Below are 26,008 nucleotides of genomic sequence, written 5' to 3' on the forward strand. Positions count from 1 at the left end.
AATAAAAAAGCCTTGCCTGTACCGGAAGTAGCAGGCGATGTGCGCGTGACGTCACTGGTTGTAGAGGTCCTCACATCCTCACATTGTTTACAATCATGGACATCAGCAGCCACAATTTCCCCATTAATTTGGGCGAGGATAAAAGATTTGTGGATGAGGATAGTGAGAGTGAAGGACTAGAAAAAAAAAAGACAGGGCAGTGGGAGCGATTCAGATGTTAGACACATTTACTAGGATAATTCTGGAAAATCCCTTATCTGCCTATTGTGTTACTAGTGTTTTAGTGAGATTATATGGTACCTGAGAGTCGGACGCTGCAGGAGGACGCAAGCTCCGCTCATAACTACGGTAAGAGCCGACTTATTACCACACTTTTCTCACCGAAACCTGCTGCTTGACCGCTCTGTTCCATAGTAAAGCTTCACCTTCGGGAATTTTAAACAAGGAAACACCGGCTGTGTTTGTGTTGCTGAAGGCAGCTGCAATACACCGCTTCCCACGTACATCTTTCTTCTTTGACTTCTCCATTATTAATTGAACAAATTGCAAAAGATTCAGCAACACAGAGTCCAGAATACTGTGTAATTATGCGATTAGGCGGACTACTTATAGCTTATATCGGGCTTGAAAAAAATGTCCAAAGTATCAAAATAATTTTTGGTACTGGTACCAAAATATAAGTATCGGGACAACACTAGAGCAGACTGCATACCATCACATCCTTTCACACGGGATCCACCCAAGAGTGGGGCCTTGTAAATCCCTTCCCTACTGTGACTGGGAATATACGTTTTTTCAACGCTATTACTCGACACTATCCACGCTTATTGACCAGCCTTCCTTCTTTTGTAACTTTGGTAAAGGTTGACCTGCTCAGTCCCCTTATGGTTAGAGTGTCCGCCCTGAGACTGGAAGGTCGTGAGTTAAAATCCTGGCCGAGTCATACCAAAGACTATAAGATTGGGACCCATTTCCTCCCTGCTTGGCACTCAGCATCAAGGGGTTTGAATTGGTGGTTAAATCACCAAAATGATTCCCGAGAGCTGCTCACTGCTCCCCTCACCTCCCAGGGGATGGGTCAAATGCAGAGGGTAATTTCACTACACCAAGTGTGTGTGAAACGCTCATGTGTACTTTACCTTTAACTTTACACAGGATGCACCCAAGAGTGGGGCCATGTAAATCCCTTCCCTACTGTAACTGGGAATATACGTTTTGTTAAGGCTATAACTCGATGCTATCCACACTTTATTGACCAGCCATCCTTCTTCGGTAACTCGACTATAGGGTTGGCTAGGTGCAGATCAAGCAGACCAAAAGGTATTTGGTAGAGGTTAAAAGTTAAACACTGATAGTCACACACACTCTCACTCCATGGGAGGTGATGGGGGCAGTGAGCAGCAGCGGTGGCCACGCCCAGGAATAATTTTTGGTGATTTGCTGAGCATCAAGGGGTCCCATTTTTATAGTCTTTGGCATGACTCGGCCGGGGTTTGAACTCACAACCAACCGACCTCAGGGCGGACACTCTAACCACTCGGCCACTGAGCAGATGCTCTACATCAGGGGTCACCAACCATTTTGAAACCAAGAGCTACTTCTTGGGTACTGATTAATGCGAAGGGCTACCAGTTTGATACACACTTAAATAAATTGCCAGAAATAGCCAATTTGCTCAATTTACTTTTAACAAATACATCTATATATTAAAAAAAAATGGTTATTTCTGTCTGTCATCCCGTCGTACATTTTTTTTCCTTTTACGGAAGGTTTTTTGTAGAGAATAAATGATGAAAAAAACACTAATTGAACGATTTAAAAGAGGAGAAAACACAAACAAAATGAAAATTAAATTTTGAAACATAATTTATCTTCAATTTTGACTCTTCAAAAGTCAAAATTCAACCGAAAAAAACGAAGAGAAAAACTAGCTAATTCGAATCTTTTTGAAAAAATTAAAAAAAGAATTTATGGAACATCATTAGTATTTTTTCCTGATTAAGATTCATTTTAGAATTTTGATGACATGTTTTAAATAGGTTAAAATCCAATCTGCACTTTGTTAGAATATATAACAAGTTGGACCACGCTATATTTCTAACAAAGACAAATCATTATTTCTTCTAGATTTTCCAGAACAAAAATTGTAAAAGAAATATAAAAGACTTTGAAATAAGATTTACATTTGATTCTACAGATTTTCTAGATTTGCCAAAATATTTTTGGGGAATTTTAATCATATTAAGTTTGAAGAAATATTTCACAAATATTCTTCGTCGAGAAAACAGAAGCTAAAATGAAGAATTAAATTAAAATGTATTTATTATTCTTTACAACAAAAAAAAATATTACTTGAACATTGATTTAAATTGTCAGGAAAGAAGAGTAAGGAATTTAAAAGGTAAAAAGGTTTATGTGTTTATGTTTTTAAGGTTGCATTTTTTTCTCCAAAATTGTCTTTCTGAAAGTTATAAGAAGCAGAGTAAAAAAATTAATGAATTTATTCAAAGAAGTGAAGACCAAGTCTTTAAAATATTTTGTTGGATTTTCAAATTCTATTTGAGTTTTGTCCCTCTTAGAATTAAAAATGTCGAGCAAAGCGAGACCAGCTTGCTAGTAAAGAAATAAAATTTAAAAAAATAGAGGCAGCTCACTGGTAAGTGCTGCTATTTGAGCTATTTTTAGAACAGGCCAGGGGCGACTCATCTGGTCCTTACGGGCTAGTTGCTGACCCCTGCTCTACATTATTATTACATCACTTCACAAAACTATTATTATTGTTAAAATTGTATTGGATTGTTTTCAAACCATATTTCAAATCTTAAGGCTACAGTCAGTCAGGGACAAAATGTAACACTGCTGAACTTTTTTTTTGTGAAGTGAGTAGAAACTCTGTACGCCTCCTTACCAAACAATCAAAATGAATAAAAACATAAAGTTTGGGTTTTTGTGTTGCCCGATTCAACCTGAGTTGTCTTCTCCCAGAGTTGCAAAAACCCCGTACGCATTTCTATTCCATTTCACCTGTCCCCTTAGCCTCTCCCTCCACTCTTGACCTAGCCCATATGTGGACTTAAACAGGAAGGGTGTGGTGCTGAGGAGGCTCACCAGGGTCGCGACCTGGCCTCCCTCCCGTCATTAGAGTCTCCAGCTAGGCCAGGACTTCCGTTGATGTGGTCCACCAAGGACTAGGAGGCAGGGGAGGGACGTCTCCTTAATTGTACCCTAGGTCATACTGAAGGAATGTCTGAGGTCTGAGGCCTTGTTACACACACACATAAACACACATCTACCAAAATGCTCGTATGCACGCACTGGCTCTCGCTGCTTCGCCTCTGTCTTGCGGGCTTCTTGTGTTCTCCACCTCCTATACACCCACCCCTGCGGAGAAGGCCACTAATTGGCACATTGGCTGCCAGTGTGGGTGTGGAGGGAATGTCAGAGTACTACACCATAGCACAAAAACCCACAGACATCTCTGAAGCGATGGGGACCCTGGGGAGACACTGAGAAGATAAAGAGCACCCACCTCACAGTTTTGACCACTGCATAATAAATATTGGCGGTAAAGAAATATAAGATCCAGCGCAGCAGGTTTGCCGGTTTGGGTTTTTGAATGAGCAGAACTGTACGTGATTCAGATCATCCTACTAGGGAAGTCTTTGTTGTATGGCTTACAACATGGGCAACACACATCATTTACTGTAGATACATTACAAAATACTCAGTCCACTAGTAGCCTTTTATAGAAGAGGGGGGAATTCAAAAGGCTCATTCAATGCCAGCCAGATAAATACAAGGCCTTTTCTTGTTTTAGTGGGCCCTCTTCCTTTTTTTATTGACTCCTCATGCCATCTGGAACGCTCCAGCTGTGAATGTTTTATTTCATGCCGTTTGCTTTTTGATCGGGCCGTATTCCCATGTCCAGGACATTTTAGGGGTGCGTGGAAAACACACATTGTCATTAATGGGATAGGCATGATTCATACACCGATTTCTAATTACAAACATAAAATACGTATGAATTATTTGTTTTCTTTTGTTCCGAGTCATCTATTTCTCCTCTAGAGAACAGTAACATAGCTTGAGTCCATACAGTGGAACATTGATTTACGAACCTAATTTTTTCTTAAACAGGGTTCATAAATAATGTTTCTATATTGAAGCAATTTTCTCCAGAACGTGAATAATGAGTTCCAACCTTGACAAAAGTCCATGTTTTAGTCAAATGTTGTACACTGTGAGCACATTCTAAAGTGCTGTGTGGTACTGTACAGTATATCAAACAACCATAACTAGGGGGTGATGGATCAAAGTTCTATTCAATAACTGTCATGTCTTTTGATCATGTCTTGTTTGGCTATTATCTGTTGACCTTTGGACTCTTTAAGTTCCTGTTTTTTTTCACTCCATTGTTTTGTCGCCATGGTTACTCATTGTGTTCACATGTCTCTGATTAGTGCTCGCCCGCTCACCTGCTTCCTTAACACTAATCAGCGGCAGTATTTAAGCTGGTCTTTGCCAGTCAGTCGCCCTTGCGTCTTTGTGTTCTTTTCATGCTCTGTCCATGCTAGTTTTTTCATGCCAAAGTCCATGTTGCTCTAGTCAGTGTTGTTTTTTTCATGTTCATAGTCTGTTTGTAATACACGGATGACACAGCCATCGTCGGGTGCATCAGGGACGGCAGAGAGGAGGAGTTTCGGAACCTGGTGAGGGACTTTGTTGTCTGGTGCCACACAAACCTCTTGCAACTCAATCCGTCAAAGACCAAGGAGCTGGTCATTGACTTTGGGAGGTCGAGTCCACAGTCACAACCTATTGTGATCGAGGGAGTTGAGGTACAGATCTTGGACTCATTCAAGTACCTCGGGGTTTGGGTTGACAATACGCTGGACTGGACTGTTAACACGGACTACCAGTACAAGAAAGGACAGAGCAGGCTGTACTTCCTCAGGAAACTGCACTCCTTCAACATTTGTAGAAAACTCCTGTGGATGTACTACCAGTCTGTGGTTGCCAGTGTTCTGCTCTACATGGTAGTGTGCAGGGGGGGCAGTACATCTAAGAAGGACAGCTCCAGGCTTGAGAAACTGATCAGGCGGGCCGGTTCTACAATTGGAATGAAACTGGACTCACTGGTGACGGTGGCAGAGAAGAGGACTGTTGACAAACTAGTGAGCATCCTGGATGATGCCAGTCACCCTCAGCATAGCGTTATCAGTAGCCAGAGGAGCCTGTTCAGTGTTAGACTGCTTCATCCCAAGTGCAGGACTAATAGACTCAAAAACTCCTTTGTCCCACACGCCATTAGACTGTACAACTCCTCTCTGGGGTGGGGGGTACTAGGATGACAGGGGATGCAAAACAATAACAGTGCAATACGTTTTCATAACATGGTCACCACTGCCTAATTTCTCTTGTTATATTCTTATTTTACTGTTATATTTTTATTCCCATTGTTGCTTTTTATTTTGTATCATCATTGTAATATTTCTCTGTTTTGTTTCCATTTAAACCCCCATTATTTACTTTTTACTTTTTTTAAATTGATCTCAACTCTGTACACTGCTGCTGAAATTGTAATTCTCCTGAAGGAACTCTCCTGAAGGAATCAATAAAGTACCATCTATCTTTCTATGTCTATGTTAATTTTGTTCCTTAGCCAAGTTGTGCCTCCGCTGTGAGCGCGTTTTGTTTGTACTTTTTTTAGTTAAAATAAATTCATGTTTTCACCGACACCACATGTCCTGAGTAGTCTGTCCGCCTTCCTGGGAGAACGGCCCCGCAGCAAGCTGCGACCCCCCAATTATGACAATGACAAAGCCAAAAAACAAAGAGCATCAGGCACATGAACAATAACAAGATCTGATAGCTCAGTTACAGGTCATTTTATTACCTATTCTTATGTGTTTTATTTTGCAAGATTGCGCCATAAAAAATGTCCTACTTTGTGAACCCAGTCTCAAACAATGGCAATAAAAAAACTCTTCTGATTCTGATTCAGAACTCAACTCTTTCAAAATCCTGCAAGAGCAATAAAGATGCAACAAACACGGCAAAACATAAGCAACCAATGGTATAAAAACATCCACATATTCAATTATATATAACTGTTCTGCAGAGCTTTACTGTAAAACTCTGCCTCCACCCGACACTCGCCGCTCCATAAACAAGCCCCGCCCACTCTGTCCACTCTGTTTGTGCTTCGTCTGCAGATTATAACCATTGGAATTGTTTCTAATGTTTGAAAACATCCAGCATTGAAATGTTATTCTGTTGTATTAGGCCAAGGTAGCCCAGTTTACAGCTATTTTATTTTATGTTGTTTTGCAAGATTTGTGTCACGTGACTTCAAATTTGATACCCCTGCTGGTTCTAAGACAGGATCAGTCTTTATTTACCTGAAATAAGTCTCACATTTTGAAGCAGCAGATTTTTCAACACTGAATTTTTTACAATTATTTTTGTACAGTACATTTTTATACACTGAATTTTTCAACACTGGATGTTATTACACTGAATGTGTATGCACTGAATTTGTATACACTGATTTTTTAGACACTTAATTGTTATCCATACATCACAAGCGCTGATTTTTTTTCCAATGAATTTGTCAGCATAATTTGACATGAAAAAAATCAGTTGACAAAATTCAGTGTCAGAATGAACAAATTAACCTCCTTACTAGCCAGCTTGAATGCTAATGTGAATACAAAAAACATTAATCTTTTTCCCCATTGCAAACAAATTAACTTGCAGATATTCAAATTCACTCGTTGAACATACAAGCTTTGCTCTCTTACGGTGGAAAATATGAACATATATATTGCGTCTGTTTATTTATGATTTTCGTTGATTTTGAATACAGCTTTGTTAACTTATTTCAGGGTGTATAAGTAGTCTATTTTTGCACATTCACTGCAAATGATTTGACACTCGCCAATATTTTTAATGTTATTTCTGGAAGTGTCCCTAGTTTTAAGAGCTATTTATCTATTTGTATTCATTGACTTACATCATAATCGTAACATTAACATGAATAATTAAATAGTTTCTATTATATTTTTGAAATGTTAAAATTGAGAAAATAACAATTCAAATAAGATATTTTGATTTTCCCCACATACAACATTGTGTTTAAGGATTCTGCAAAATCCTTAATTTAGGAGTCGCAAATTGAACAATATTTTCAGAATAAATGCTTAGTCCCTGCTTAAAATGTCTTAAAGTTTTTAGTATGATACACTCGAAAAAATGTCCGTCTTAAAAAGAGCAAAAAATAGTTAATAAATATAATTTTTGCTTGTAATGAGAAAAAAAAGATTTGTCTTAAAATGACTTTTTGAAACAAGTTTTAAAAATGTAAAAGTGATAAAATTAGCAACTCAAACATTATTAACTATACATTTTAGTATTTTGAATGTTGTGTCTTTTTACAAGCTTGTGGTGATCAAAAGTAATATTTTTTTCCGTCAGAAGATCTATTGCCAAATTTTTACATCCTACTGAAAAAATAATCTTCAGAGGATTGTTTAAATACTTTGACTAGAAATTAAAAATATATGCTTGGTGAGATTGTCATTTTTTCCAATGTAACCATGATCATTTTGGTCCCAAAAACCGTGAGATTAATTTGTCATAGCAATACAGTTTGAGTGTATTAAAAGTAGGGGTGTTCTGATACCAATATGTTGGTACTGGTACCAAAATGTATTTGAATCATTTTTAACACTTTCAAAATAAAGAGGGCCACAAAATAAATATAATTATTGTCTTTTGTGGAGAGGGGCGTGTCCTACGTGTCCCCTGCGGGCGGAGCATGTGCAGCAGCCGGTCGTGAAGCAGCAATCAGGTGAGCAGATACCTCAGCTGGGACGAGTTATCTAATCACCTGTTTCCTTTATTAGCAGCGTTGGAATCCATGAGGAGGCTGGCAACCGAGAGGGGGACTGCCAGACGAGAAAAGCAAGCCGAAAAAATAGTGTACAAAAGCTGAAAAGCTAAAAGACTGTTAAATGTTGTCATATTGTGAAAAACCATTAAAACAATTGAAACCACTAAACCAGGCGTGGTGTTTCCGGGTAGGGAACGGAGGATCAAGGACGAGGATCTCCACAGTGGCGCCCAACAAAGACGGACCCAAAGAAAATTTCAGCACCAACCCCACTGGAGGCACTTGCCCAAGTGCTGGCGCAAGTGGCAGCCGGGAGTCAGCAGCAGGCACAGCTACTCAAGACGCTGATGGACAGAACGGAGGCGACAGGTGGGACATCAACCATGAAGCGAATGGTGGAGAGGGATGACCCACAGACGTTCCTCGACGTCTTCGAGGCAACGGCAACATCAAGCAGATGGCCGGTAGAGGAGTGGGGCGTGAAGCTGCTGCCGCTCCTGGTGGGGGAGGCGCAGCGGGCGGTGTTGAGTCTCCCGGCAACCGCCCGCATGCAATACGCCAACCTAAGGCACTCCATCTTGGACCGGGTCGGCAGCAGCAAAGGAGACCACCGAAGAAAATTGCAGCGATGAGGCTGCAGCCAGAAGACCGGCCGTTTGTTTTTGCGCACCGGCTGAGAGACGCAGCGACCCGATGGCTCCAGCCAAACGGGCAAGATCTACAGATGCTGGAAGACATTGTCTTGAAGCAGTTCTTGGAGGCCATCCCGGCGAGGACCGCAGCCTGGGTAAAGTACCACAGGTGGCCAGGTAAAGGTGGCCGTAAGACTGGCGGAGGAACACTTGGCCGTACAGCGCGAGGCGACGCCAAGGATGGCCACGGGACCGGCTGCAGCAACCCGCCGTCGACTCGCCCCGCGATGGGGGGCGGTGGAGAAAGCAAAATCGCCCGGGCACCACGGACAGATTCCCCAGGCGGACACAACGCAAAATGCACACACACACACCCACATACACACACAACACAAAAGGGGGGACACGGGAATATGACAAACCTGCCTGTGTTTTTAGCTTGCAGGGTGCCAGCGCTGCGGATGGAGGGCTTCCCTCGCAAAGTGCACCTCAAACGCCGGGCCCGGTGTGTTGGGGGTTCGGACAGCCCGGTCACGTGCGCAGGTAGTGCTCCCTGATGGAGGTGGGGCAGGTGATGCGGGTTGTCGGGCCTCCAGCACCTGCGCCCGATCGGGGAGAGACGTACCGTATACCGGTAAGGTTGCAAGGGGGTACATACCGGGCGATGGTGGATTCGGGCTGAAAACAGTCCTTGATCCACCAGAATCTGGTTCGGCCCGGAGTTTTGAGGCAAGCAACACAGGTGAGGATCAGGTGTATTCATGGGGATGTGCACGAATATCCGATGGTACCAGTGGAAATTGCATATGGCAAACAAAAACATAAAGTCGAGGTAGCTGTAAGTACGCACCTCTCGCACCCTGTAATTTTGGGCACCATTGATTTATTGGCAGAATGTGTGGGGGTGCGTTCACGGACAGTAGGAGAGGGGAGTATTCACGCTGTTCTGAGTGGCGACGCGGTTTCATCCGGGAGTGCCAAGCGGGAACCGGTAGGGGGCTTCGCGGGAGGACCCCCCGGCACCTCGATGGGCACCTACGGAGGACTTTCCCCTCGAACAGTCCCGTGATGAAACCTTGCGCGAGGCCTGGGACCAGGTCGACTTTATTGACGGTCAGCTGGTAAGCCCGGGAAAAGCGCGGGTATTCCCTCATTTTTCAGTAATCAGAGATAGACTTTACCAAGTGGCCTGTGACATGCAAACTGGGGAAGAATGCACCCAGTTGTTGGTGCCAAAACGCCACCCGAAAATGGTTTTCCAGGCGGCGCATATGAACCCGATGGCTGGACATATGGGATATGACAAGACACTTAATCGGGTCATGGTCCGTTTCTATTGGCCAGGCCTTCGGGCGGATGTGCGCCGCTGGTGCGCCGTCTCCCCGGACTGCCAGCTGGTGAATCCAGCGGCCACTCCAAAGGCAACATTACGCCCATTACCCCTCATAGAGGTCCCCTTCGAGAGAATGGGCATGGACCTCATCGGACCATTTCACCCGAGCACACAGGGATATCGCTTTGTTTTAGTCCTAGTGGATTACGCAACCCGCTATCCCGAGGCAGTGCCGCTGCGCTCTATTTCCGCCAAAACTGTTGCGCAAGCGCTGTTTAAGGTCATTTCCCGGGTTGGGATCCCGAAAGAGATCCTAACCGACCAGGGCACGTCCTTTATGTCGCGCACAATAAAAGAACTGTACGGATTATTGGGGATAAAATCGATCCGCACCAGCGTGTATCATTCTCAAACGGATGGGCTGGTGGAGCGGTTTAATGAAACACTGAAAACAATGATCCGTGGGTTTATGCACAAGGACAAACAACATTGGGATAAATGGTTGGATCGCCTCATGTTTGCAATGCGGTTTTGCACCGTTTGAGTTATTGTATGGCCGGAGGCCTCGCGGAGTCTTGGACGTTATTGAAGAAAGCTGGGAGGAGAGTCCAAGCTCCAGCAAAAATGAAATACAGTATGTCCTTGACATGCGAGCAAAACTCCACCAGGTGGGGCGCTTGTCACGCGAGAATTTGCTCCGTGCTCAAGCGCGTCAACAGCGCACGTATAACCGGGGAACCCAACTGCGTAAATTCACACCGGGAGAAAAAGTGCTTGTATTGCTTCCAACTTCAAGCTCTAAATTACTGGCAAAGTGGCAAGGACCCTTTGAGGTCACACGGCAAGTGAGTGATGTGGACTACGAGGTTCGGCGCTCGGACAGTCGGGGGGACACACAATTATATCATATTAATCTGCTGAAGGCAGATTATTATATCATATTAATTATATCATATTAATCTGTTGAAGGCATGGAGACAGGTGGTGAAGGAGGAAGAGGAGTTGGGGCCAGACGTCCCGCACTCTGGACCCACCCCTCCGCTTTCCTGTGACAACCAGCTCACATTGGCACAGCGGGCGGAGGTAGCTGAGTTACAGCGGCACTTTTCTGACGTATTCTCCTCGCGGCCCGGCCGCATGAATCTCATCCAACACCACATTGAGTCTAGCCCGGGGATTACGGTGCGATCTCGGCCATATAGGCTCCCCGAACACAAGCGTAAAGTTGTGCGAGAGGAATTAAAAAAAATCCTTGAAATGGGAGTGATAGAAGAATCTCACAGCGCTTGGTGCAGTCCCATTGTTTTGGTAGGGAAAAAGGATGGGACCGTGCGTTTCTGTGTAGATTACCGCAGGGTGAATGATCAGTCACGTTTTGACGCATACCCAATGCCCCCGGTCGACTTGCTCCTTGACCGGCTGGGCACTGTTAATTTTTTCACCACACTGGATTTAACCAAGGGCTACTGGCAGATTCCCTTATCACCAGAGTCCAGGGAAAAAACGGCCTTCTCCACTCCGGAAGGTTTGTACCAGTTCGTAACACTTCCGTTCGGCTTGTTCGGTGCGCCTGCCACGTTCCAGCGTCTCATGGACCGGGTGCTGCGGCCCCACGCTGCATACGCGGCTGCGTACTTGGATGATGTCATCATCCAGAGTGACAGCTGGGAACAACACATGCAGCGTGTGGGGGCGGTGCTCGAGTCCCTGAGGCGGGCGGGGCTCAATGCCAACCCGGTGAAGTGCGCGGTTGGACGGAGGGAGGTACAGTATCTGGGGTACCACTTGGGGGGGGGCAGGTGCGGCCACAGGTGGACAAAACAGCGGCGATCGCGGCCTGTCCCCCTCCCAAGACAAAAAAAGAGGTGAGGCAGTTTTTGGGACTAGCAGGGTACTACCGAATTGGTCCAGTGGACGGAGCAGTGCCAGCAGGGGTTTGAGAAGGTAAAAAAAGCACTTTATGAGGGGCCGGTGCTGCACATGCCTAATTTTGAAATCCCTTTCTGTCTGCAGGCGGACGCGTCGAGTCGGGGGCTGGGGGTGGTACTGTCCCAGCAGGTGGGGGGTACGACCGCCCCGTTTTATACCTCAGCCGTAAGTTGTCGGACCGGGAGGCGAGGTACAGCACGGTGGAGAGGGAGTGCCTCGCCATCCGGTGGGCGGTGGGGGCCCTCCGTTACTACCTGTTGGGGCGCGCCTTCAGCCTCTATTCGGACCACAAACCGCTCCAGTGGCTCCACCGCATGAGGGATTCCAATGCGAGGATCACCCGATGGTACCTGGCGCTGCAGCCTTATAACTTTCGGGTGGTCCACAAGCCGGGGAGTCAGATGGCCGTGCCCGACTTCCTCTCTCGCCCTGGGGAGAGGGGGGGAGTGGCCGCGGCCGGACGGCTGCCCGGCCTGAATCGGGCGGCGGAGGCATGTGGAGAGGGGTGTGTCCTATGTGTCCCCTGCGGGCGGAGCATGTGCAGCAGCCGGTCGTGAAGCAGCAATCAGGTGAGCAGATACCTCAGCTGGGACGAGTTATCTAATCACCTGTTTCCTTTATTAGCAGCGTTGGAATCCATGAGGAGGCTGGCAACCGAGAGGGGGACTGCCAGACGAGAAAAGCAAGCCGAAAAGATAGGGTACAAAAGCTGAAACGCTAAAAGACTGTTAAACGTTGTCATATTGTGAAAAACCATTAAAACAATTGAAACCACTGAACCAGGCGTGGTGTTTCCGGGTAGGGAACGGAGGATCAAGGACGAGGATCCCCACACTTTATTTTAATAGAAAATCTTATGATACATTAAACATTTTTCTAATTGCAGTCAAAAAATGTTTTGTCATAAAATAGATCACTTATGTTTTAGTAGTAAGCAAAGTAAAGGCTCCTAACTTGGTTGATGACGTATGCAGTAACATATTGTGTCATTTCCTTATTATTATTTTGACAAGATTTTGAGGGACAAGTGGCAGAAAATGGATTAATAATTCACTTGTTCATTTACTGTTAATATCTGCTTGCAGGATCATACATTGGTCACAATCAAAGTTGTCCTGTGTCCAGAAACGTATGTCCTGAGTTTATAAACAATATAACAAAAAACTAAAGATTTTACGACAATAAAAAAATATTGATGTAATCATTGTAAAGACTATATACGGCTCTTCTACTTGGTATTGTGACAGTCGATGTATGTATAGATCCACAGTGTGTGGTGAAGCATGTTTAGCTTTTCCTCGTCCTGCCGGGATGTAAGAAACATAGTTTATTGGTCACCGGGGGCCTGGCTGTATATCCATCCAAAAGCTATGATGTCATAGTATCGATGAGAAAATGCCTGAGCTGCTAGGAGACACCAAGACTAACAAGCGGTAGAAAATAAAATAAAATTAAAATTAAAACATGTTTTTTTTTTATCTTGGGACTTCCCACAGGCCGGATTTTGGACACTGGTGGGCCGTACCCCTGGTTTATAGCTTCACATTTATTGTTTGTTTTTAAGCCAAAATGCATCCGTTCTGCCACTTATGCCTTCACACCGTATCTGCTTGTAAGTACGCCGTACGTGTGTTTTGCCGAACATGCACCTCTGACCTAGCAATGTCACGACGTGACAATCGCGCCCCGTAATGTCCGTCAAAGACATAAATAAATAAAAGTACTGGTATTTTTCACAAAGTCAGTGTAGTACATTTTTACTTTATTAGTACTGGTTGGCCCTGCGATGAGGTGGCAACTTGCCTACGGTGTACCCCGCCTTCCGCCCGAATGCAGCTGAGATGGGCTCCGGCACCCCCCGCGACTCCAAAAGGGACAAGCCGTAGAAAATGGATGGATAGTACTGGTATGCTATACAACCCTAATAAAAAGTTATTGTTTCTTTATAGTCTTTTTTGTGCCTTAAAGGCCTACTGAAATGAGATTTTCTTATTCAAACGGGGATAGCAGGTCCATTCTATTTGTCATACTTGATCATTTCGCAATATCGCCATATTTTTGCTGAAAGGATTTAGTAGAGAACATCGACGATAAAGTTCGCAACTTTTGGACTTTAATAAAAAAGCCTTGCCTGTACCGGAAGTAGCAGACAATGTGTGCGTGACGTCACGTGTTGTGGAGCTCCTCATATCTGAACATTGTTTCCAATCATGGCCACCAGCAGCGAGAGCGATTCGGACCGAGAAAGCGACGATTTCCCCATTAATTTGAGCGAGGGTGAAAGGTTTGTGGATGAGGAAAGTGAGAGTGAAGGACTAGAAAAAATATAAAAATTAAAATAAAATAAAAACTAGACGGCAGAGCGATTCAGATGTTATTAGACAAATGTACTAGGATAATTCTGGAAAATCCCTTATCTGCTTATTGTGTTACTAGTGTTTTAGTGAGATTATATGGTCGTACGTGTACAACCTGAAAGTCGGAGGGGTGTGGCCACGGGTGTGGTGACCGCCAGTGTCTCCGAGGGATGCCACGTTTCTCGACAAGGCGAAGGCAGCCGGTCGGGCCGAGCTGAGATTTTTTTTTCTTTTTTCCTCCTCCATGGTGGAAGCATCCGACAGTCGGGGGCGACCGGTGGGAGGAGGCAAGAGAGTCTCAGCTGCCTTTTTGACAGGTGCAGGAGGAATGACGCAAGCTCTCCGCTCCTGTCTACGGTAAGAGCCGACTTATTACCATCATTTTCTCACCGAAACCTGCCGGTTGACATGTGGTAGGAAACCATGTTCGCTTGACCGCTCTGTTCCATTGTAAAGCTTCACCGTCATCTTTCGGGAATGTAAACAAGGAAACAAGGAAACACCGGCTGTGTTTGAGTTGCTAAAGGCGGCCGCAATACACCGCTTCCCACCTACATCTTTCTTCTTTGACGTCTCCATTATTAATTGAACAAATTGCAAAAGATTCAGCAACACAGATGTCTATAATAATGTGGAATTATGCGATTAAAAGAGACGTTTTATAGCTGTGAACGGTGCTGGAGAAAAATGTCCTCTACAATGCGTCAGGTCACCATACCGTGAAGTTTTAGCATGATACTTCCGCGCGAAATATAAAATTGCAATTTAGTACACTAAACCGGCCGTATTGGCATGTGTTGCAATGTTAATATTTCATCATTGATATATAAACTATCAGACTGTGTGGTCGGTAGTAGTGGGTTTCAGTAGGCCTTTAAGCCAGTTGTAAATGTGAAATAATTTTTCACTGGGATTTCACTGATTGATTGCATATCAATAGCAACATTCTGGTCTCCCAGTGTAGGTTGCCATCCTTCTTCTGTTTGTATGTGCTGAAGAAAAAGGTCCCCAGACAAAACAAGTGACGTGCACCTAGTGTGGAACAACACCACGTGGCTGCTCTTGCAAAGCAGCAGCTGAAGGTCGCGGTGAAACAATGGCAATTCTTTAGTTTGGTTGGTGGCGGCACTGATACAAGGACAGAAATAGAAGGGTGAAGAAGGCTGGCCGAATAGGGTGGGTGCACGGGAGCCGGCGGCCATTGGTGCACGTGTACACATCGTGGGCCGGGTCACAGGGACTCCATAAGGAACGAGGGAGGGAAGGTCAGGCACTGATAGCCCAAACGTCTCGTGGAGCCTCGGCCTGTAGAACATTTAGCCAACTTTCCAGTCAACACATGAGTCAGTCAGCGGAGATGCACCCAAAATAAATGGCTTCCCTGTTCCAGGCGGAACCACACCCTCTCCGTGGTTTCTAGGAGGGCAACGTGGGCAGGCTGGGTGACCGCTCCTCCGGGGTTTCTGCGCTTCGGATCGGAGGGAGGTAGAAAGCAGGATTCAAGGAACGGGGGGGGGGGGGTGTTTAAGTTCCCAAAATGGCAGCATTAGGGCGAAAGAGCTTGCAATCTCTCAGTCTTTTCATTGTTTGTTTACTCGCATCATGGACAGTAAACAATGGCCCGGCCTCTCTTTGAGATCTCTGCAGCAGCGGTTCACCCTAAAAAATGTGGCCGACGCTTTCTTCACGCCCAAACCACGGTTGCTCAGCGATCTTCTAGAAAATCTCAATGATAGTCCTTTCCCTGTGTTTTTTGTTGATGTTCTATTGTTTTACAGATGACCTTGTGGTGTTGAGCGCAATCTAGTCCAATTTCTAAAAATGTTTTTCCCATAACATACAAAATAAAGTGAATGGATTACCCAATAAAAATTAAATAAAGTAAAAATACTCAATTACTGTATACACATGTAAGGGAGCAAGAACATGGATGTTTACCGTATTTTCTGGACCATAGGGCGCACTATATAAGACGCATTGCAGATGAGCGGGTCTATTCAGGTCTTTTTTCATACAAAAGACGCATTAAAGGGGTCATATTATGTTTTTTTTGTAGATTTAAAACATTTATTTTCGGTCTACATAATATGTAATGATGGTTCCTTAGTGAAAATGTTGTATCGATTATGTTTTACAGACCATGTTCAAGTCGCTTTTTGATAGTTGCTTTAGGATACGCCGTTTTGTGGGTGTTCTTATTTACGTGGTTCACCTTCAACAGCGTTTTCTCCCCGTCATCTTTGTTGTAGAGGTGTAGCGTGCAAGGACGGGAATGGAAGAAGTGTCAAAAGATGGAGCTAACCGGTTTAAAGTCATTTAGAGTTTACTGAAATCAATAATGGAGCAGTATCTCCTCATCCGTGGCTCACTAGTGCAACAACAATGCCAGAAATGTGTCCCGTGAAAAAACGTCTGACTGGAAGTCTCTAATAACTAGAGTTCCTTTGGTGAATTATGTAAATACATTACACTGGTATGTTTCAGCGCTTTCATCGCGAGTTTACTGACGGATATAAATAAAAAAACTTGACACTACTTTATATTAGTAATGGAAACAGCAGAGGATGAATGTACCACAACAAGAAAATAGCGCAAAAGAAGAAGCTTATTGAATACAGCATCTCCACGGACTACAGTGGCGGACTTGAACAGATTTTCAGGACTTATGCAGATCTCCAATACACATCAGCAGGTACCGGAAGGTAAGAACAGTTGTATTTTTAATATTGTAAAAAAAAAGTCCAGAATATGTCTGATAACGGGTGCCATTTTGAGGTTCTTATACACACACCATAGTAATACTTGTATCTCTGACTACGGTTGCCGTAATGGGCCGGCAATCCATCAAGAGGTGCGGCTTCAAAGTCATATTTTTGAGTGCCTTCTGTAATGTTGTTTATTTTCAATGTAACATTTAAAGTTTTGGTCTAGTTTACTGGCGTCATATTGCAGTCTCCACGTATTTCTACGGGTCACACTTATTACACCATGTACCAAATAAAATTGCTTCCAGGTCGGTAAGCATAATCAGAATTATTCCGTAAATTAAGCGCACCGGGTTATAAGGCGCATTGTCGATTTTTGAGAAAATGAAAAGATTTTAAGCACACCTTACAGTGTGAAAAATATGGTATATTGTTTAATAATATTGCTGTAATTTAGCACATATTATTCTTTCTGGTCGCTTAATATGTGCAGTATTGTTTAATAAATAGAAATTTAACATACATTAATCACTGCAGGATGTTTAAGCGTTTTTGTTATAATTGTTCCAACCTTAAATGGCTGAATTTATGGCTGTTTTATTTCGAAAGTGGAGGTAAGAAGTAATTTTTTTTTCCAACATTGAATCAACTTTTATGAAGGTATTCCCTATGTTTTTGGTGTTCCTTGTCATAAAAAAAATATAATTTACACACAATTGATGGTAGGGTTGTGAATCTTTGGGCACCTAGTGATTTGATCCGATTCTGGTTCCAGATTCAATTGAGCATCTTGATTCAACACGATTCTCGATTCAAACCTTTTGTTACCATGTATTATTTGGTATAATAATTAAAATTGTATTTTTTCGAAACAGGTTGCAGGTTAGAAAAGCTACATCTGGATGCATGACAATGTACTGAAAAAGGACATTTAAAAAAATGTATTTAAAAAAAAAAAAGTAAATATTTCTATATATATATATATATACATATATATACATATTAAATATATATATATATATATATATATATATATATATATATATATATATATAGATATATATATATATATATATATATATATATATATATATATATATATATATATATATATTTGTAATTCTCAATCAATATAGAATCGCAATGACTAAGAATCGTTATTTGGAAGTAAATTGATATTATTGTGTGCCTCAACTTGGTGACATTAACAACACATACTAAGACATTATTGTAAAACTACTCCACTGTTTTATTTATTTCTAACAAATACTATAGTAATATCCATTCATCCATCCATTTCTACTGCTTGTCCTGTTTGGGGTCTCTCGGGGTGCTGGAGCCTATGTCAGCTGCATTCGGGCGTAAGGTTTTCAACACCCTGGACAAGTCGCCACCTTATCACAGGGCCAATACAGATAGACAGACAACATTCACACTCACATTCACACACTAGGGCCAATTTGTAGTGTTGCCAATCAACCTATCCCCAGGTGGATGTCTTTGGGGGTGGGAGTGAGGGAGCCCACGCAGTTTCGGGTAGAACATGCAAACTCCACACAGAAAGATCCCGAGGCAGGGATTGAACCCAGGACTACTCAGGACCTTCGTATTGTGAGGCACATGCACTAACTTATGTTCCACCGTTCTTCCCTACTATAGTAATAAGTAGTCATAATCATAGAAAATAACAGATCCATTTTGTTGGTGAATTAGAGACGAAAGATTATGAGGATCGGCTTTATTGGCCAAGTGTTTAACACACGAGGAATCACAGGCTTGGTAGATTGTGCTCTTATCACACTTCAACATACCTTTAATGCTTCCTCTTTGCTAGGTCAGCGCTGCAAATATGTTCTAAATTGCCTTAGTCTGTGTAACTAAAGCTTAAACAAATACATAAAAACTTGTAAACCAGGAAATACATGTTTATATACTACATTGCCCAGAAGACTTAGTGCAAAAGACAAGAATAACATTTTTCTTAGAGTGCCAATTCAGTCAGTACTTGTGTTTTAATCAAAAGCTGTCACTGCTGTCATGTGACTATAAGACCGAGGTCTTGATGACATTTGCTCTCCTTTATTTTGATTCCTTTCTTTCTCACACATTTTCAAATCCCTTATACGCCTTTTTCCCCCTATATGCACAAGTGCGCATGTCCTCCACCGTGATGGCTCTCGTTAGCTGTCAAATGTCATCTTTATTAGCGCTGGCAGTGAGTCTGGGAGGTGACGAGACAACGCTGGAAGTCGCTCTTTCATTACCCCGGGCTGCGGAAGTGTCATTCTCCATATTTATTATTCATATTCTCTTTAATTTCACCAGGTGGAAGCGGCCACGCAGCCCAGTGCTTGTAGATCTGAGGAATTATTTCTTTTTTATTTAGTTATTTTTAATAGAGATGTCCGATAATATCGGACTGCCGATATTATCGGCCGATAAATGCTTTAAAATGTAATATCAGAAATTAGCGGTATTGGTTACGGGCGTAGGGAGAAGTACAGAGCGCCAATAAACCTTAAAGACATTGCCTTTGCGTGCCTGCCCAATCACATAATATCTACGACTTTTCACATACACAAGTGAATGCAAGCATACTTGGTCAACAATTATACAGGTCACGCTGAGAATGGCCGTATGAACAACGTTAACACTGTTTCAAATATGCGCCTCACTGTGAACCAACACCAAACTGGAATGACAAACAATTTCGGGAAAACATACGCACCGTAACACAACATAAACACTACAGATACCCAGAACCCCTTGCAGCACAAACTCTTCCAGGACGCTACAATATACACCCACCGCTACCCCCTACCCCCGCCCACCTCAACCACCCATCCCCCCCCAACCCCGCCCACCTCAACCTTCTCATGCTCTCTCAGGGAAAGCATGTCCCAAATTCCAAGCTGCTGTTTTGAGGAATGTTAAAATAAAATAATGCACCTTGTGACTTTAATAATAAATATGGCAGTGCCCTGTTGGCATTTTTTTTCCATAACTTGAGTTGATTTTTTTTGGAAAACCTTGTTACATTGTTTAATGTATCCAGCGTGGCATCACAACAAAAATAGGTATAATAATGTGTTAATATCTCAACTTTATACATCGGTATTGGTTGATATCAGAAACGGTAACTAAGAGTTTGACAATATCGGAATATCGGGTATTGGCAAAAAAGCCATTATCGGACATCTCAAATTTTTAATCCTGTTCACATCATCATCTGTTTGCTTTTGCTCTTTTCACCACTGCACGATTATTTATTAGCCTTGTAAACACATATTTTAAAGACTATAAACCGCTACTTTTTTTCCTACGCTTTACACCCTGCAGCTTATAACACAGCCAGGCTAATTTATGGATTTTTTCCTCGCCAAAGGCTGTAATATTTTTTCATTCAACAGATTGTTTACAAACAACACAAACAGGGACACTGAAATTATGTTTTCTTGTCTTGGAGGAGTTTACTCATTGCAGGTGGTGTGGGTTGAAAAGTACTTCCTGCTTCGTGCCTTGAATTGGAAGTACAACAGTCCATAGGGTTTCTGCTCAAAGGATTCTTTATCACTCAACGCAACCTTGGAAAGTTTTAAATAACTAAAACAATTCTTACTTACGAAACCCTCCCATGAGAGGTGTCTGTAGGAGTGTTTTCATGCATGTTTGTATGTGCTATTGTAACGTAATCAAGCTAGCATTAACTAATATGGTAACGGCCATCCAATTGTCTGTGTTAGCATTATTAACTGCCAATGGCTTTCTTTTTGGAGTGTTTCAGTTTCGCAAATTCACCAAAAGGTCACCGTGGGTTTATTGAGTCTGTTTAGCTCATTGTGTCCAAAGTGTGGCCAATTGCAGCCTTCAGCTAATTGTTTTAATGGTCCGAAGCCCATTTAAAAATAACTTTTACAAAAACATAGTTGGAATAAAAGACCAAACCGGTGTTACGTAATGAAAAAATAATAACACAAAGCTGCTATTCAGGCATTTTTTTTTTTTTTTTTTACTTTAAATCCGTCATTGGGCAACAAAAAAATAACTGCTAATCGATGGATGGATCTGAAGTTGATCTAGTGATTTAAGTGTTAAAAGTAAAAATATTATATATTAATATATGACTTGGGCTTCACGGAGGAAGAGGGGTTAGTGCGTCTGCCTCACAATACGAAGGTCATGAGTAGTCCTGGGCAGAGGTGGGTAGAGTAGCCAGAAATTGTACTCAAGTCAGAGTACTGTTACTGTAGAGATTTATTACTCAAGTAAAAGTAAGGAGTAGTCACCCAAATATTTACTTGAGTAAAAGTAAAAAGTATGTTGTGAAAAAACTACTGAAGTACTGAGTAACTGATGAGTAACCTGATTACGGCAACAAATAATGCACAAAAACATAAAAATAGCAATGAGCAATTTCAGAGCCAGGAATATCTATTAAGCAATTAAAACAATAATATATATTAAATAATAGTACATTAAAATACAATTAAAAAATCGCACATTAAACCACAATAACTTAACATCACCATAGCCTCAGTTGGCATTCATTGATTTGATTGATTGATTGATTGATTCAAACTTGTATTAGTAGATTGCACAGTACAGTACATATTCTTTACAATTGACCACTAAATGGTAACACCCCAATAAGTTTTTCAATGTTTATCAATTACTTAGTAAATGACCAAGTTGAGGTGATCCACCTCATATATACATATACATACACACACACATCATATATATATATATATATATATATATATATATATATACAGTATATCATTTATATTGATTTATTTTGCCGTTTTTGTTCACATGTTAAAGGTGTTTTAATGAATATACATGCATGTTTAACATATAGATTCCTATCTTTCATGAAGACAAGAATATAAGTTGGTGTATTACCTGATTCTGATGACTTGCATTGATTGGAATCAGATGTCCAAGTTTTCAAATGGAGGAGAAAAAAAGTTCCTCTTTTATGTCTAATACCACATGAAAGTCGTTGGTTTTTGGCATCTTATTTGTCCAGCTTCCAGATTCGTTTTTTATACACTTTACAAGAAATACATTGGCGGCAAACTTTGTAGCTGCCTAGCTTGTTTGCGCTGGCTTTCGGAGACTCTTATTTTGTTAACGCAGGCGCGATGGAGCGGCACTTTTATTGTGAAGACAGGAACTGTGTGATCAGTCTTTAGGCTTTTGACGGGAAGTACGGTTGAAATAAAAAGTGTCTTTTTTCCTTTACATTTTTCATTGATTGATTGAACCTCTTATTATTAGATTGCACAGTACAGTACATATTCCGTACAATTGATCACTAAATGGTAACACCCGAATAAGTTCGTCAACATGTTTAAGTCGGGTTTTACGTATCACGGTCATGTGACCGCCTGGCTCTGTTTGATTGGTCCAACGTCACCAGTGACTGCATGTGATTGGTGAAACGCAGGCATGCGTAGATTCTACTTTGAAGTTCTGTCATTAACCAAAACAAACATTAATAGATCGATAAAAAAAAGTAGCGAGTAGCGATCTTAATGTAGATAAATGGAACGGAGTAAAAGTAGCGTTTCTCCTCTATAAATATACTCAAGTAAAAATAAAAGTATATTGCATAAAAACTACTCGTAGAAGTACAATTTATCCCAGAAGTTACTCAAATAAATGTAACGGAGTAAATGTAACGCGTTACTACCCACCTCTGGTCCTGGGTTCAATCCCAGGCTGGGGATCTTTCTGTGTGGAGTTTGCATGTTCTCCCCGTGAATGCGTGGGTTCCCTCCGAGTACTCCGGCTTCTTCCCACCTCCAAAGACATGCACCTGGGGATAGTTTGATTGGCAACACTAAATTGGCCCTAGTGTGTTAATGTGAGTGTGAATGTTGTCTGTCTGTGTTGGCCCTGCGATGAGGTGGCGGCTTGTCCAGGGTGTACGCCACCTTCCGCCCGATTGTGGCTGGGATAGGCACCAGCGCCCCCCGCGATCCCAAAGAGAATAAGCGGTATAAAATGGATGGATGGCTATATGACTTATTTTTTAGATTTTCATGAGTGGGGCTTTTAGACTGATTTAAACTGGCATTGTACAAAATAACAATAATTAATCAAAAGCAATGTTATAAATGATTTATCTATGTAAGGCTCTGATTAATTCAAATAAAATTTTCCATTTTAAAAAATGTTATGAGGAAAATATTGCAAATTTTGTGTTTATGCCATATAAAACAGTTTACTTTGGGGAAAAAAGTGCATAAAACTTAAAGAAAAATATATAAATACAATGGCAATGGATATATCTGAAGTTGATGTGTGGATATTTAAGTGTTGAAAGTAAAACATATATATGTGATATGTGATTTATTTTCAGAGGTGAGCAATAATTTGCTACATTTACTCTGCTAAATTTACTTACATAACATTTGGGATTATTTGTACTTGTCAGAGTAGTTTTAATGCAACATACTTTTCAGTTATATATTTGAGTAGAAAAAACTCAGCTTTTACTCCATTATATTGAGTTTCATTTCAATCGTTACTTTTCTTTGTATGATAATTATTCATGATCTATTGAGTAAAGCTTGTAAAGACGTATTGTTTTATCAGCAAGCCTTCCTTCGGTGGGCACTGTAATATGTCTCTGTTTCACCAATCCAACATAGTGACGTTTGAAACCATTTAACCAATCAAACAAGCACAAAGTACATCCATAGGAAGCTAAATTTGATTAGTATTTTTGAAATATATGATATAATAGTATCAGAATGTTCCCAAAGAAGACGTTATTTACATGACATGTTTGAGAGAAGTGTTGCACAGAAACCTCCTACATCAGTTGACTAAAATAACAACCTTTTTTCTATGTCTCTGATGATCCAAATAACCACACATCTCATTTAAAAATATGAAAACATTACCAACAACACCAAAAAGCAGTGGAAAGTTGTACCTGACTAACGCTAGCTAATTAGCATGCAGCATTCTACTCTTCTACTGCATTCTAACATAGCTCTAAACAAGCTGAAATTACCACGATCACCCCCTAGTGTATGTGAGGCACACTACGTATGGCCATCATTCAAATTAGAGATAAGAGCATGGAAACTGCAATTTCACATGTAGCTGTGAAAATAGAATAAACTGAATTATTTGCCAAATCAAACTCATTCAGTGCATTGAAACATACTAAGTGTAAAAACACAAGGCAGCACAAAGCTTCAAGACTTAACTTTAAACTAGTAAACATAATCTTTATATGATGTGCTGTCATCTGTGTCAGTAGAAATGTTCAGATTTCAGCCTCCAATAATTCCACTTCTAACTAGAGAAAACATGCCGCAGTAAATTATTGTTTTTATATTTTAGGCATGCACACACCCACACAATTGTAGTCTAAAAACTGTTAAAAAAAAGAAATATATGTATAGTAAAATATATATAAATATATAATATATAAAAATATATAAATATATATATAGTAAAAAAGAAAAAGTTACTCACAAGTTACTCAATGCCACGACTTGGACTATGAGGTGGTTGTTTGCCCGAGGAGCAAATGAACTTGGACCGAAGATGGCGTGAAGGTAGAGACATCTTTTTTTTTTTAACACACACTAAAAACAGGAACAAACAAAAAGCGCTCACAATGGAGGTACAAAACTTGGCTATGGGAACAAACAAAAACTTGCACAATGGTAGAACTATGAATAACCAAAACGATAACACTCACTGTGACCGAAACAAGGGGTATGGATCATTAGCATGAATAGCAAAGTGCGTAGCAGGTGATGGAGGGTGATGTTGCCAGAATGAACAACAGAAACAGACAGGCTTAAATAATACTGTGGTGATTAGTGAAAACAGGTGTGAGACATGAGGATAGGGGCGTGACGTAAGGACGAGGTGAAAACTAACGAGTTGGTATGGTGATAAGACAAACACGGAAGTGCAAAAACTAGAAACAATGGAGTTTTAAGCTAAACAGAACATAACTAAACAAAAACATGAACAGAAATGACATTCAATGCTTAAGTAGCTTTTTTTTCACATAACACTTACTTTTAAGTAATTGTTTTGATGACTAAATTTAGATTTACTTGAGTCATACTATTCTTAAGTAACAATACTCTTACTTGAGTACAATGTTTGGTTGCTCCCTCACCTTATTATTGACAATAGCAACACAAAGCTGCCATTCAGGTCGTTTTTTGTTTTTTTTTTACATTAAAACTGTCATTGGGCACAAAATAATAACTTATAATCGACGGATAGATCGGAAGTTGATTTAGTGATTTAAGCGTGCTCTTTTTTAAGACTTTATGACTGAGACCCTTTTGGGTCCCCGGGGACCTTTCACCATCACCAAAATTGAGAGGAGCCCTAATGGTTTTAAAATTCCAAAATATCAAAATGGCCCCTGCATGATTTCATTTTTCAGTCTGTGGCCCTTAGTGGACAATAAGTTTGGACACCCATGGTCTAGCTCCAGTGCCCTGAAAGTGCAAAACACTTTCATTTCATGACACAAAAAACAATCCCCAAAAAACACAACAAAAAAAAAAAGCCGAAAAAATTCATAAATTTATAAACCGGAAAGGGAATTTCCCATAATTTTACACTGAGTGCTAAGTCAGCCAATCATTTTGTTCATGTCCGCCGAGCTCGAATGAGGAAGTACAGATTCAGCAAAATTGGACAAAATGATTGGCTGGTTTAGCTGTCAATCTCTAAATTGGGACATTCCTAATCCCGTTGACAAAATTGTAAATTGTTTAGGCTTGTGTTTTTGTCTTTTTTTATATTGTAAAGTGTCTTGTCTTTTGTTTTGGGGTTTTCTGTAGTTGTAATTTGTTTCTTGAAATGTTAATGTTTTGCACATTTAGCTGATTGGAGAGCTATCTTGCCCAGCTGGTTGGTCCAAGACGATGACTTTTGCTTTGTTTGATCAGCCGTTTTACTGCTGTGTGACAGGCACCTTTTGGAACCAATTTTAGTGTATACAATTGTGACAGGTTCGTGTCGTGGGGTCCTCAGGACCGAAATATCACAGCAGGAGTTCAAGTTGACAATTCTTTTTAGTCTTTTTACACACAATATTTCTTCTTTCGTTTGTTCCCAAAAGGATTTTCTTTTCATTTTTAATTTTCACAAGAGTTCAT

Source organism: Nerophis ophidion, linkage group LG07, assembly GCF_033978795.1.
Source record: "Nerophis ophidion isolate RoL-2023_Sa linkage group LG07, RoL_Noph_v1.0, whole genome shotgun sequence".
NCBI lineage: Eukaryota > Metazoa > Chordata > Actinopteri > Syngnathiformes > Syngnathidae > Nerophis > Nerophis ophidion.